The sequence below is a fragment of the Acinonyx jubatus genome, chromosome F2 (assembly GCF_027475565.1).
Source record: "Acinonyx jubatus isolate Ajub_Pintada_27869175 chromosome F2, VMU_Ajub_asm_v1.0, whole genome shotgun sequence".
Lineage (NCBI taxonomy): Eukaryota > Metazoa > Chordata > Mammalia > Carnivora > Felidae > Acinonyx > Acinonyx jubatus.
This window is the reverse complement of record NC_069394.1, coordinates 33262272-33277672: the sequence shown is the minus strand read 5'-3', so window position 1 is coordinate 33277672 and position 15401 is coordinate 33262272.

The window sequence follows — 15401 nt, the reverse complement described above, 5'->3', positions numbered from 1 at the left end:
CCCCCAGAACAAAGTTCCTCTGTGTATAGGAAGACATGTGCACAGAAATCGTTAAGATCTCTTCCTTGCTTGCCTCCCCTTCTGACCAAGGTGCAGGAAGAATTGTAAAGTGAGTTGCTGGTGCTTCAGAGCTGGGGTGCCCACCAGTGACCCTTGACAGCCTTGACCTCCCTTCTCACGCCAGCATGGGCCCCAGTGGACCCCACGGGACTGCCTGTGGGCCATTTCTCTCTGCTTAACTGGCCCAAGACTGTGGCAGAGTTCCAGAAGCTGTTGTGTTGTCAGGTTTCATAGAGCAGGCGCCCTGTCAAAGAATTGCAAAGACATCTCTAAGCTGTCTTTCAGAAGAGACATTAAGCACCTCTGTGCCTCGAGCCATGCCCATCACAGCCTAGCAGCCTTGATTAACGCTCCGGTGCTGAGATACTGTGCACCGAGTACTTCCTCTGCACCTGCTTCTGTGCTTGGTGCTTCTCCAGTGTTCTCTCCCGTCCTCTCACGTAGCTGGCAGGGAAGGCTGTATCTTCATCGTGCAAGCAAATTAATTCAGGCCCAAAGAAGTAAAGGACAGCCAAACTGGACAGAGCTGGGACGAAAACTCGGGCCGACTCTTTCTGCTAAACCTTGTTCCAGTTCAGCAAGGCTGGGACTGGCATTAACACCCCAAAGCGGCCCGGCACCAGGCAGTCCAGCCCACATGTCTGGTAACGGTAAGAATACTAGCTACCCTTCGTCAAACTCTTGTTATAGGTCTGACCCTGTGTTTTTACTGGTGCTGTGCATTCATTTTCATACCGACCCGATGACGTTGGCACCAGTGTTATCCCCACGTTAGGAAGCAAGGGCTCTGGGAACTCCAGTAACTCGAGCATAGGCCACGGCTGTAAGAAGTCAGACCCAGGCTGTGTGGCTGTGAGGCCCCTGCTCTGAACCGGTGTGCTCCATTACCCCGTCCGGTGGTTTTCCGACTGTCCTCAGAGGAGCTCCTCAAGCCTGCGGTGCCCCACATGGCACGCGGGAGAGCTCGAAGACTGCAGGAAAAGGACAAGGCATATGGGGCAGGCCAGCTTGTGTCCAAGCCCTGCCATCTGTCCCTGTTAGTTTGATGGGGCCCAGTTGCGATAGCATGTGCCCGGCACCAGGATGGTGTGCTCACGTTCACGGCAGTGTTCAACCCTCGGAACAACTTTATTGAGGAGGCGTGACCATCTCCACTTGACACAGGAGGAAGCCAAGGCTACCTAGACGAAGTGACTGTGCTGTGATTGCATAGCTCGCAAGTGGCAACGTCTGGGTGGCGATCCTGGCTCTAGGCTCTAGACAGCGTTGGAGGAATAGCTCTTCTGGCAGATGCCACTCGTTGATTGACTCGGAAGACGGCCCCACTCCCTTATCCTTGGTACTTCCGTTATAAAGGGCAGCTGCTGTCTTTCTCACCCCCTCGTCTGGTCACAGGACACGGTTCGGATCAGTGGGACGTCAGCAGAAGTCCATCGGGAGCTTCTAGGAAGGTCCTTGCTCTTTCTGATGAAGAAAAGGCCGCTATTACTTCACCTTCTCCTGCCTTCTCTTCGGTATTATGGGGCCATGTGTCTTAACACCGACCAGCTTGCAGCCTTGTCTGAAAGGCCAAGAGCAGCCGGCCCTGATGTCACTGGGCCAATAGGACTAAAGACTTCTTGGGATGTGCACCAAATACCTCCCTTTGTGAAGCCCCTGTGAATCTGATTTTCTGTCACTTGCAGCCCAGCACATTCTTGACTTGACACAGGTCCTCAGAGGTGAGAATGAAGCGGTAACCTTGTGATGCCTGGTCACGTTGCATCTACTGACTAGTAAGTACTGAGATATGAATTCGTGCTCTTACCTGGAGTGAAGCTCTTGGATATAATTATGAAATTTGGGGAATAACTAGACGCATGTGAATATGGCGTTTCATTCCCCCAAACTGAAATGCGTGAAGGGCAGATCACTGGGCAGGCATAGAAGGTGAACTAAAATTGGCAGACTTTCAGAGAACAGAGTTCTCAAGGCCTGGGGTTTCCTCTCTGTGACCCGTCTAAAGCCCATCAAACACCAGGGGAAATCTTCCTGGGAAGGGTGGAGGGGAGAGCAGCTGAGGATTGTGGAAGTCAAAGTTGGAGACCCCCAGAGACGCTTCCCAGGGAATTCCAAGAACTGTGGGGATACTGTGACTCTGCTTGACATGCTCCTTGCACCGTCACTCTCTCTCTCTCTCCAGTCTTTGGGTGTATCACCGCCAATTTAATGTGGGAGCCACGAGTTCAGAGTGCCTGGGTTCAAATCTCAGTTATGAACACAATTCCAATCATGAAACTTGCTCTCTATAAGGACACTGGTTAAGGTACTTAAACTCTCTATGCCTCTACTTCTCCATCTACAAAATGGGCTAACAATGCTTAGTTCATAGCATTATTACAAGGTGTAAGTTAGACAAGCCATGCTATATGCATAACTCAGGACCTGGCATATGGTATATAATTGATAATGTGAGTCATTGTTAGCATCTTCAGCGAGAGCAGGTGCGTGTTCATGGTGCTTTTCTTGACCTTTCATCACAGAGAAGACCATCTTGCCTCCAACCCACTACTCTCCGCAGAAGCCCTGCTAGTATTCTCTTACATTGTTAACTCCCCTTGAGGTTAGAGAAGCAAGTGGCTGGGTAAGGAAAAGTCAGGATGTACATTGGCCAACATGCCAGTTGAAGGACCGGGCCAGTGGCCTTGACGTTGCCAGTGCAAATCTTTTTCTCCAACAGGGCAAACGACCATGGGTCAGGTCAAGACAAGAGCAAGCGTGCAAAGAGAGAGACAGCCTATAAGATAGGAAGGGGAGGAAGTTGGATACCTTCTGGAGACCCCTTTGGGCCTTATGATTTGGCGTAAATACATGATTGGCATAAAACTGAATGCCATAAATTTAACTCTAAGTAAGATAGCATAGATTCCCCCCACCCCCATACACACACACCTAAGTCTGGGCAGTTTTCCTATTAGCCAAGAGAACAAAACATAAATTTCCCTCTGGATGCAAGTACTGGGCATACAACACACTCTGCTGTCTCCCCTGTTTCCAGAAAGGGTTGATGGATCCTTCCCCTCACATTTATTTTAGCCATTAGTGTGGCACAGTAGAATTTCAACAAGACAGAAATAGAAGACAGAAAGGTTGATCCTGTCAAAAGCTCTTAATATAATTATGAGAGTCCAACCTCTGCATGCACCCCCCGCCCCCCGCCCCAGGAATAATTAGGCTGTGAGTCGGTGGGAACTGAACTGGGGTGGGGGAGGGAAGGGACAGCAGGCTGAGAACATTGTGATTAGCGCAATGGCTGCTGCTTCTTTGCAGGAAGACGCTGGGAAGCTGCAGCCTTGTGGGCTCCCTGGGAATTCTGCAGGTTCATAAAAGCCTCAGTTAGAGCTTAGATCATCCCAGGCAGCAATTAGTGGCTTTAATAGTTTCAGCGACGCCTTATGGCTGCTCCCACCCCCACCCTGAGCGCTTCGCATGCACAGACCCTTTGCTGAAGGTTAGTTATGGAGAAATAACACCCTTGTCACCCTCCCACCCACAGGGTCTGCCGAGGGTAGCCAGGAACATACCGGCCATGGCACCAGGTTCTGGGACTGATGGGAACTTCAGCGGCAGGCCCAGCCTGGAACATCCAGGCTACCAGTGGGAAAACAGAATTCCTTTTCCCTTGAACATTTGCTTTATGGTTAGGGTTTAATTTTCTCTTTGAAAGGCAGTCTATGGACTGAAAACAAGCCAGTCCCCAAAATCCATTCGTGCTGTCTCTTCTCCAACTTAATTTCCGTTCTAATGTTTATGTAGCTCCCACCTTGGTGTTAGGCATTAGTTATTCTAATTCTGCTATTATTCTCCCTGGGGAAGAATTTGCTGTTTTGTCAGGGGCCTGTGCTGCTCCATTTCAGGGATTGGAGCAGAATTACAGAACTTAGGTGTCGAAGGAGGGGACTCAGGAGGACCTTGACACCCTAGAAATGAGTTCTCCATGGCTTCATCTCCTCTCCCTCAGCCCCAGAGGTAGGCAGCCCTTTAGCTCTGCTGGCCGTCACCTGGGCTCCAGAATGTCCACTCTACACTGGTGGCCAAACAACAGAGCCCTGTGCTCTGTGCAAGAAACAGACACTGGTCCCTGAAACCTACTCCTTCATGATTCTGCGCCCATCCTCTGTCAACAGCAGGGCTGACTACAGCTTTAGGAGACACCTCAGTTTAGCCTTTTTGAAAGCACTCTCTAGCGTTGAGCCAGATTATCTTGGGTTTGGATCTCGGAACTGCTGCTTACCCGCTATGCAATCTTGGGCAACTTCTTCAACCTCCCGTGCCTCGGTTTCCTTATCTATAAAATTGGGTACCAGCAGTACAGGGCCATTGTCAGCCTGAGACGAGTGAATAGATATCAATTGCCCGGAAGAGTGCAGGGTACACAGTCAGCATCAGAAAGTGATGGCTGTAATCTTTATTGCTGTTATTAGCACCTCCTGCTCAGGTCTGGATGCAGACTCTGGAGCTGCAGTTCCCAGTATGACCAGCAGGGTGCGCACTGCATCTCAGTGGCCCAGGGTGTGGAGCTGCTGGCCATCCCTGCCTAGTCCGCCAAATGCTGACTGGTACCCACCTATCGGGTTCTGTCGGACCAACGCGTGCTTCCGTCTCTTCCATCCTCCCTCCAAACCGCCTGACCTGGTGACTCCTGCCTGGAATATGCCTTGTTTGAGGAGGGCAGACAGGCAGGGAGGAAATCATGGGAATTCTGACTCTCATCCTCAGAGGGGTTCAGTCACCCGGCCGAGCCCACTCGACTAGCGAGTGGCATTGCAGGGACTCATACCCATGTGGGCTTGACTCCCAAGGACACACTTGCTTCTCAGGCCCCGTGGGGCGATGGCCCTTTTGCCAGGGGCTGCTCTGTGCCATTCCAGGCTGTGCGGTGGTGAGTGGAATGGATGATTCTGCCAACAAATCTCTGAAGACAGAAGTGAGGCTCTTTGATAACCACCAAAGGTGGGAGACGTTCCAGAAAGGAGAAGCTGGCCTACTTTAAAAGGCTTCAGAGAAGGAAATTCCCAGCACTCTCCAGACGCAGGATGAGCTGCCACCTTCAGGCCAAGTGTGGATGACAGGGCCTCTTGCTCAAATGCTCAGCCACCAGTTTGACCCTTGTAGGACCCAACACTTCTCAGATCTGTGCCCCTGCCCACCGATGAGGGACCCCCAGGAGCAAACCATAATCTGCGCCCTGCTGACTTCTTAGGTGGCCCTGCTTCAGGGCATGTTCAGATGAAGATTCTGTCCCCCACCCAATTAGGTCCCCGGCTGGAGTCACATTGTGGTCTCTCACAGCCCTCTGCGTTTTCTTAACTTGCTCTGTGGCACATTGCCAGCTGCCCAAGGTAGTGGCTGTTGGGCATTCCAGGGCTCTGGGACACACTTGGCCTCTGACAAGCTAGGCAGTGTCTGGTGAATCCCTGGAGTTCGGGTCTCCTGAAGGCTGGGCCCGGGCTGTGGAGTAGACAGAACTCCGTGTCTGGAACTTGCCACCCAAACCTCCTCCTAGTGCCTTTCATGGCCCGGACTCTCCCATCAAAGAGGCCACGGCCTTTGCCAGTGATTCTTCCTCTGTTCAGGCTCTGGATCTGTCGTCTGTTTTAGGCTGAACTTCCCTAGATCGAAGGTACACCAGTGTTTTTCCTGGCAGACGAGGCAGTCCCAGGTTGATGTGAGAAGCTTCCAGTCTTTGGTGGCACTCACTTCCCAGCCATGGTCTCCTTGGGTCCTGTCGTTCTTGCAATCCTTGCCTGCCAGTCTTGGCAGATGTCAAGGATGTGGACCCCGATATCATTCCCCTGCCGTTCTGGAGTTAAGAGATCCATTTTCCCGAGGCCCCTACAGAAGAGGGGTGTGGTGAGGTGTCGAGGACAGAGACTAGCTTTGGGACCAGATCTGGGGTCCAGAATGCAGGCACTGTGTAACCCTGTGCAGGGGATACTCTCAGGATGCTCCCGCCGCAGTAGGGAGAGTGGTCTCCCCGCCAACTGTCATCGTGTGATTGAGTGATATCACAGGGGTGCCCGCCATCCAGAACACCACACACGTTCAGTCCTCCTCAGCTGCTTGCTAAATGGTCCACTGTTAAGCCCCTGACACCGGTGCTGCTGGTGAGCATGAGGCTGGCTGGCCGTGAGGCCCTGCTGAAAGACGCTGGGCCTGCCCAAGTCTGGGAAAGACAGGAGAAAGCCACCTGGAGCCTAGGCAGCGCCTGAAAAGGATGGCTATGAACTTCAGGGTTCCCCTGAGCGGAAGAGAGAGGCATTGAGGGTCATTTAAGAAAGAAAGGGAAGAGGAGATAGGAAAAGAGGCACAAATGACTTGCCTGTTTTGCCATTTTGCTTACAGAGGGCACATCCTCGGGAAAAGCCCGGATCCCAGAGTGTCCTGCCCACCAACCCTGTGCAGCTCCCGTCTCCCACTTTGCAGCCCGCTCATGTCCATTGCTCCAGGGCCTTGCCCTTTGTGGGGGGAACCGATTCCCTGCACTGGTCCATCCATCTGCTGGCAGAAAGATGTGGTCTGCTCAAGGCCTTCTGGAGGTTCTGAGGACTGGGCATCCTGTAGAAGAATGAGGCAGGACTTTTAGCTAACGAGGCTCCCGGGGCACCTTGGAATCCCACCGCAGCCTTCTCTGTGGTTCACTTGACAACCAGAAGAGAACAGTGAGAAGATGGACAGAGATGTGTGTGGCCAAAAGATCTGGCCACTGGCTACATGGATTCATCCTCCTGGATTTTGGGAGGTCTGCCGGCTGGAAGAGAGGCTGGTCCCACAGACGAGCCTGGTCCAACAAGCGTCCATCTGGCTGTGAGGCCCATGCTGCCACCTACAAAGGGAGGGAAGGTCTCCAGGAACAAGACTGCTGAGCTGGGCAGGCATGCGGGGCAGCTGGGCAGGGCCGCAGTGGAGGCTGAACCAGCCAGCACCCGCTACCCCAATTCTGCCTGGTGAGTGCATCACAAACAAACTCATAGAGGAGGCGTGTTGGTGCCCTCCCAGTCCTACAGACATAATAAATCAGGAAATCTCCCTGATGCCTGAACTCCCCCACTTGCCCTTTGATTTAATTATTCATAAGCACCCTCAATAACTACTGATCTCCAAGGCAGTGAATGAAGCTGCCCAGGGTTCTGCTGAAGGAGGTGAATGGGCGTGTGCTGCCCCAGCCAGAGACCATTCTGAGCTGTCAGGTGCCAGTTCCCCCATTAGTACTCAAAGCTCAACTCCCTCCCATCAGTCATTTCTTGCCTTATCTTATCGATCCTTTTAGTAGCAGGTGGTAACAATTTATTAGCAGTTTTCCAGATTCCGTGCCTCCTGGTGAAATCTTTTTCCATCTTGAGAGCTGAAGTAATATTTCTCCTAACTCTGGCTCTCTTCAAGGCACTAAGGAAGGCCCTCCTGAGTGAGCCAGTGATGCCCACAGAGAAGGAACAATGAAATGAAGACATTTCCACTTTTCTTTCTGCTTATTTGTTAAAAGAATAATAATTTAATGGTTTCAAGTGAATAACTGTGTTGTGGGGTGGTGGGGGACACCTACAGAGACCAGATGAAAAATGAGTCCCCTTTTAAGAGCAAGGAAGATATGAGAGGAGGGAGGCCCGCAGGCCATGCCCCTGTGGCCCAGCCTCCCTGCCCTGAGCTTGTGACTCAGGCTTTTGGTGCCTCAGTTTTACCCACAACAAAACTAGGGGAAGCAGAAGCCACTTCCCTGTCTCCTGACCCACAGTTGATTCATGACCCCTCTTCTCCTTGAGAATGAAGAACTTCGGGGAAAGCACTGAGGGCTGGCGGGAAGCGCCTGACAGGGAAGAGAAGTTTGCCAGGCAGCCCTTCTGGCTTCTCAGCGGCTGGCCTGAGCCAAGAAGCCATGAGGGACTGGGCCTGGGCAAGCATCTGGGGCTGTGTAAATTCAGAGTGTTTATCCGGTTGACGGCCAAGAGGAACAGAGACCAAGATGAGACCAGGGACGAAGAAAGCCCCGGAGCAGATGAGTGCTTCAGGCTTTTGGGCCAGACTCACAAAGCTGCCTCTGCTTTGGAGCCAGAACTTACGCAAAGGGAGGGACTGGCGTCCCAAGGGCTTTTACTGGCCCGTGGAGAGCCCTTGCTCTGCTCCTTGACAGTCTCCCTGTGCGCCCCTCACCCCCTGCCACCTGGTGGCGGATCCCAGAGCTGATGTACACGCCAACAGCTTGCTCCCCATGCACCGTGACAGCCCGTGACAGTTCACCCACCTCTCCCTACCCAGCCCCGTTTGCAATAATAAAGGACACTGAGCTCAAAGCAAAATGGAGGCTCAAAAAGGATACCTCACTCGTTCAAGACCACACAGTGAGTAAATGGCTTGAAACGCTTTGAAATGCGGATCTATCTGCGTTATTATTTACTTACTAGTTTCCCAAAATTTATATTGTAGTAAATGATTGGCTTAATGCTTACATAAATATATCCATAAAATTCACATACAACTTTAATATATTTAGAAAATTATAAAATATACTAAGTTAGAATTTAATATCATTATTCTTTTATTATTGTAGGGGCAGTTATGTTATTTATTTTTTGAAGAGGCAAAGTGCGTGCAATTCAACATTCAGAATATACCAAAGGAATGCAGTAAAATTTACCCCTCCTCCACCTGTTGGGATGAGCACTGGGTGTTGTATGGAAACCAATTTGACAAAAAATTTCATATTAAAAACAAACAAAAAACCCCCAAATCTGTCTAAAAAAAAAAAAAAAACAAAACAAAACACTACCCCTCCTCAGTCTTTGTCCTGCAGTCACCCCCGTCCCTCCTCAGGGGCAGCCACAGTTAATTAGCTTGTTGTGTAGCCTTCCAGAAACAATGATACAGAGAAAATAATATACCCATAGAGTCTTTTACTCCTTTTTATATGTATATCATTCTGCTTCTTATCTCTTTTTCCAGTTAGTATTTCTTAGAGATCATTCCATTTGAGTCTATAAAGAACTGCCTCATTTCTATTTATGGCCCCATGGTACAAAGACACGGTAGTAAATTAGGCATTAACCTCAAGAGGCAAATTCTTTTCTTCTCTCCTGTTTTATGCATTTATTTTAAAAGTTCCGTGTTCTCTCTAACTGATCTTTCCACTTTGTACCTAGATCTGCTGGTCTGGAGTAAATTTCCAGGGCTGGGGAGCAAGCTGGTTCTTGCTGGAGAATAACCAGAGACGGGGTGGTGGACCCCGGGGCCGACCTTACATGGCCTGCTGTTTGGCAGGGTCCCTGGCCCATCTCAGTCTGGCAGCTTCACACACTGGAATCCCAACCTTCTGCGGGCTGGGTGCCCATACCATGGGGTTGGGTGCATCATTGCCTCCACCTGAAATTAAGAAGAATTTCTGGGATTATCCCACTATATACAGAGCCCACATTCTTAGGATCAGTAAGGTTCGAGATTATAAGTCTTATGGGTGTGGGGAGAAGATATTGGGAAGTGCTATAACTTTTGATGTCACTGAGACTTTTCAGTCACGGGGATTATGGTTTAATAAAATTTTTGAAAATAGGTTTTATTTCTTAAAGCAGTTTCAGGCTCACAGCAAAATGGAATGGAAAATACAGAAAGTCTCCGTATACTGCCCGCCTCCCACACATGCACTGCCCCCCTCCACTATCAACATCCCCCACCAAAATGGAAAATTTACTACAATCAGGGAACCTACGTTGACACATCATAATCACCAAAGTTCATAGTTGACATTAGGGTTCATTCTTGGGGTTGTCCCTTCTACCGACTTGGACAAATGTATAATGAACTGTATCTACCAATACTGTATCACGCACAGTAGTTTCACTGCCCTGGAAATCCGCTGTGCTCTGCCTGTTCATGCCTTCTCCTCCTCAACTCCTGGCAACCACTGATCCTTTTACTGTCTCCATAGCTTTGCCTTTTTCAGAATGTCACATTGTTGGAAACATCAGATTGGTTTCTTTCCCTTAGTAACATGCACTTCACATTTCGACAATTATCAAAAAAGCTGCTTTGAACATCTGTGTGCAGGTGTTTGTGAGACACAAGTTTTTAACCCCTTTGGGTAAATACCAAGGATATTGGCATGTCAGCTGCTGGATTTGATGGTAAGAGTATGTTAGTTCTGTAAGAAACTGCCAAACTGTCTTCCAAAGTGGCTGTGCCATTTTGCATTCCCACCATGAATGGATGAGAGCTGGCATAATAGAAATGGCTCTAGAGGTCATCTGATTTTACCCTGCCATCTTGGAAATGAAAACCAAAAGACAGAGCAGTTAAGTGACTCGCTCGAGAACACACAGCTTGGCAGTCAATGGCAGAGACGTCTGTGATGACTAGAAAAAGAATTCTAGCATTTCCTATCCTGGCTGCTGGACATTATGCCACCAGACAGCTCATGTGGCTGAGGAAGCAAATACCAGGCAGCCTCTTGGTATGAGCTCAGGATGTTTACAGTAATTTCACCAACGACAGCTGAAACACGGTCATCACAGTCAAATGCTGGGGTAAAATTTTAACAGATTCTGCTATTTGATAAAATAAATAACATAGTCATTCTCAATGAATACTAACACAATGGAAACATCCAGAAAGATATCCAGGAATGCAACTCTGGTGGGTGAGCTACAGCATGCCCCTGTCACAACAGCTATCTGCCTGTACTAACATTCTCCTTTTACATATTTGAGCTCTCCACCAGATTAGGAAGGCCTCGAAGCTAGAGACGGTGGCCCATTCCTTCTAGAGCCCTGGTGACGAGCTTGGAATCTGGTGCATCGTTTGTTCTCAACAAACATCTGTTGGGCTGAAACTTGGAGGCATTAAAATATCACTCATTATTGTTCACAGAGTGTGAGGCAGCATCCTACCATTGTGCATCTCCTAGAGCTCGTATTTTCACTTCAGTGTCTCTTCAGGAGGTGGTACTCTTACACGGTTGTGTCACCTGCAGTTTGGCAGGTCACCATGTCACGAGGTTGCCCTGCCCCCTGGCTGGAGGCTGTTAGGCCTGCCAGGCATGTAAGCAGTGAGGCTGAGAAGAGAGACAGGAGCAGGTCATGAAAGCCTCAAGAGTCATGGGAAGGAGTTTGAACTGTGACCTGTAGCAATGGGGACCAAGGATGCATGTTGAAAAGGGTGTTCTCCTGACCAGAGGAACAGAATAGAAAGTTCGGAAATAAATATACGTCTCGTGAATTTTTTGTATGATGAAGCCGACATTTCCGAGTAATTATGGATTATTTAATAAATAATATTGGGCTAATAGGGGAGCTTCATTAAAAAGCAATAATAGATCCCTTGGTAGACAGATTTATAACACACCCCTTTTCACCCCCTGTCCATGTCTTACTCCCCACAACCCGTGAATGTGGTACTTTCAAGGGCAAACACATGTGATCAAATTCAGGATTTTGAGACTGGAAAATGAGCCTGGTTTATCCAAGTGGGTCCAATGTAGTCACGAGGGTTATAGGAGGAAGCAGGGGGTCAAATTCAGACGGAGATGTGAAAATGGAAGCGGAGGTCAGAGTGGTGCAATGGCTGGCTTTGAAGATCAAGGGCACACTAGCCAAAGAACGTGGGCAGCTGCAAAAAGCAAGGACACAGATTCTTCCCTAGAGCAACCGGAAAGAGAAAGAGCCCTGCTGACACCTGGATTCCAACCCTGTTAGACCCATTTTAGACTTCTGACCTTCGGAGCTGTAAGAGAATACATTTGTGTTCTTTTAAGCCACTGAGTTTACGGACGGAGTTTGCAGTTGTTACAGCATCAGTAGAAAATCTCCCTGGGGTGCCTGGGTGGCTGACTTCGACTCAGGTCATGATCTCCCGGCTCATGAGTTCAAACCCCTTGCGCTCTGTGCTGACTGCTCAGAGCCTGAAGCCTGCTTCGGATTCTGTGTCTCCCTCTCTCTCTGCCCCTCCCCCGCTCGTGCTCTGTCTCTCTTTCTCTCAAGTATAAAAACATTAAAGAAATTTTTAGAAAATCAATATAGTTTCCTATTTTATAAGTTATCAAATAAATATTAGACAGATTAAATATTTAAATGGAAGCACCACATATACACACAAACAAAACAAAACTTATAAGGGGAGTTGAATTTTCTTTCTTCAAAGACAAAGACTGATTGCAATTTTAAAAACTTCTGTATATAGGGCGCCTGGGTGGCTCAGTCAGTTGAGTGTCTTTTGATTTTGGCTCAGGGCATGATCCCAGGGTCATAGGATGAGCTTCATGCTGAGTGTAGAGCCTGCTTAAGATTCTCTCTCTCTCTCTCTCTCTCTCTCTTTGCCCCCTCCCCCATTCACACACAGTCTCTCTCTCTCTAAAATAAAATAAACAACAACAAACTTCTGTATGCAAATAAGAAAAACCCTAAAAATCAAGTTAGAATGCAAATTACAAAGTGGAAAATTATTTGAGGTATATAAAATGGACAGAGAATTATCTTTGAATGGTAATTATCTTTGAAGGGTGATGTTCTACAATGAATGTGAATTATTGTTTCATAAAAGAAGATACATATTTTAACAGAAATTCTATTACTGTGGCAATTGTATTAAAAATGAATTAAGAGACAAGTACAGGCACTTCACCAAAGAAGATACAGGGATGGCAAATTAGAACATGAAAAGATGCTCCACATCATTGGCCCCTGGTCAAATGCAAATTAAAACCATAATGAAATACCACTGCACGGCAATCAGAGTGGGTTAAATTAAATAGACTGACCATACCAAGTGCTGGCAAGGACCTAGAAAACTGGAATTCTCACACTCAGCTAGAAACAATGTGAAAGTGCACAATCACTTTAGAAAACTGTGGCTATTTCTTTTTTTTTTAAATTTTTTTTTAAATTTCTTTATTTTTGACAGAGACAGAGTGTGAGCACGAGCAGGGGAGGGGCAGAGAGAGGGGGAGACACAGAATCCGAAGCAGGCTACAGGCTCTGAGCTGTCAGCACAGAGCCCGACACGGGGCTCGAACTCATGAACTGTGAGATCATGACCTGGGCTGAAGTCGGACGTTCAACCGACTGAGCCACCCAGGCGCCCCATCTTTGGCTATTTCTTAAAAGTTAGTCATACACCTACCATATGATATGGTTATTCCACTCCTAGGTATTTTCATAAAAGAAATGAAATCCCATGCTCATACGGAGACTTATGTTCAAATGTTCATAGTGGTTTTATTTTTAATAGCCCCGAAGTGGAAACAACCCAAATTTCCACCAGGAGGTTTATGGACAGTATGTCCATACGTAGGAACACTAATCAGCAATGAAAAGGGATGGTACATGCAACAATGTGGATAAATATCAAAATAATTACACAGCATGAAAAGAGCCAGACCAAAAAGAAAGCACGATACATGCTGTAGGGGTCCATCCATGCATTTCTAGAAAATAAAAACTAATCTGCAGTGACAGAAAGCAGAACAGAGGAGGTCTGAGGATGGGGTGGAGTGGGGAGGGAGAGTGTGCAGGGGTGCAATGGTGTCCCAGGGAACTTTGGGGGAGATAGGTATGTTCACTATCTTGGCTGTGGTGATGATTTGGGGAGTATACACGTATGTTGGAGCTTATCAAATTATACATTTTAAATATGTGCTGTTTGTTATATGTCCATGATACCTTGATAAAGTGGTGTTTAAAAGCGGCTGGACCTTGAAAAGAGATGTAAGAAACTTAAGTGCCTATTGCTAAGTGAAGGAAGCCAATCTGAAAAGGCTACTTACTGTGATTCCGAGTATATGACATTCTGGAAAAGGTAAAACCACGGAGACAATAAAAAGATCTGTGGTTGCGGAGGTGAGGGTGAGAGAGAGATCCACAGGCAGGCATGCAAAGATTTTCAGGGCAATAGAACTATTCTGCATGACTGAATATCCCCTATAACGGTGGGCACCAGTCATTACACATCTGTCCAAACCCAGTGAATATATGACGGCAAGAGTGATTTGTAATAAAAACTATGGACTTCGGGTGACTGTGATGTCTCAATGCAGGCTTGTTGTGGTACATTTTCCGCTCTGGTGTGCAATGTTGATAATGAGGGTGGTTGTACATGCATGGGGACGGGGAGTATATGAGAAGTCCCTGTACCTTCTTCAGTTTTTCTTTGAACCTACAACTGCTCTAGAAGATAAAACTTATCAAAAGAAAAAGTGGCTTGAGCCATTGGGATATTTGTTATCTCTCATATCGGGGACCCTGCGGGTGGAGGTGGGGAAGCAGCTACAGTACAGAAATGAGGGCGAAACATTGCAAAACTTCCATATTGACATAGCAGGAATGATCCAGATCTTTATTGTAAAGGCTAGGACTTGGATGACCTCGGAGAAACACTCGGGAATATCACTCTGAGATTAAAAGGAGAGTTTTGGAGCAGAGACCACATAACAGGACTCGTGGGACAAAATTCTTTCATTGTCCGTTCAACATAGGAAAATTACTACCTCTAACGGGTTGGTCAGGAAAGACTACAGCCATTTTTAAGGGGCTAAAAACCACTAACTGGACAAAATGACAACACTTGTCTAGGCGAGGCCTTGTAGTCTCACAAAACACCCACTCCCTGTCTTGTTCTCCGGAGATTCCTGGGCTCGATGAATCACAGGTCTGAAGTGAACCTCATATTTCCCATGCTTCCTGACTCATCAACACTAAAATTGCCTCTGGGGCAGAGATTCCAGATGGCAGGAGAAAGAATGTTAGATGCTCCCGACCCTAGGGTCGTACAGGAGCTTCAGCAGTGGCTGACTGCTCCTTGTCCGACACTTCAGGCGGAACCCCAGAGATGCCCATGGTCACCAGGCCCTGGAGTAGGAAGTTTGTTGCACACCAGGCCCCCTCAACCATTGTTGTTCTGAAGCTATCTATCTCAGGAGTACAGAGACTCTCAAATTGTTCAGTCCACTAACTGCAGACTTTCAAAGTCATGAAGGAACATTGGAGCTGATTCAGGTTAAAGTTCCCAGCTGAGCGTAGCTTTCCCATTGTCTGAGTCCCCTGAAAGCCCAGGAAAGAAATCTTGCAGCAACAGCTGAATGTCAGCATTCCAGCCCCTCAACCTTAAGTGGCACCCACTTTTAGGCGTTTCCAACGTCTGAACCCAATTGGCTGCTCTCATTCCAAGGCTTGGGCACTGCTGGGGGGCTCACTGCTCCCCCTTAATGGCTCCTGGGGGGCTGGGGGCACATTGCTTTCCTTCTTCCAGTGCTTCTTCAGGCAGCTGCTCCCAGATGTGCTTTCCACAAGCTGACAACCCATCTCTCCTCCCTTCTCTGAGAGCAG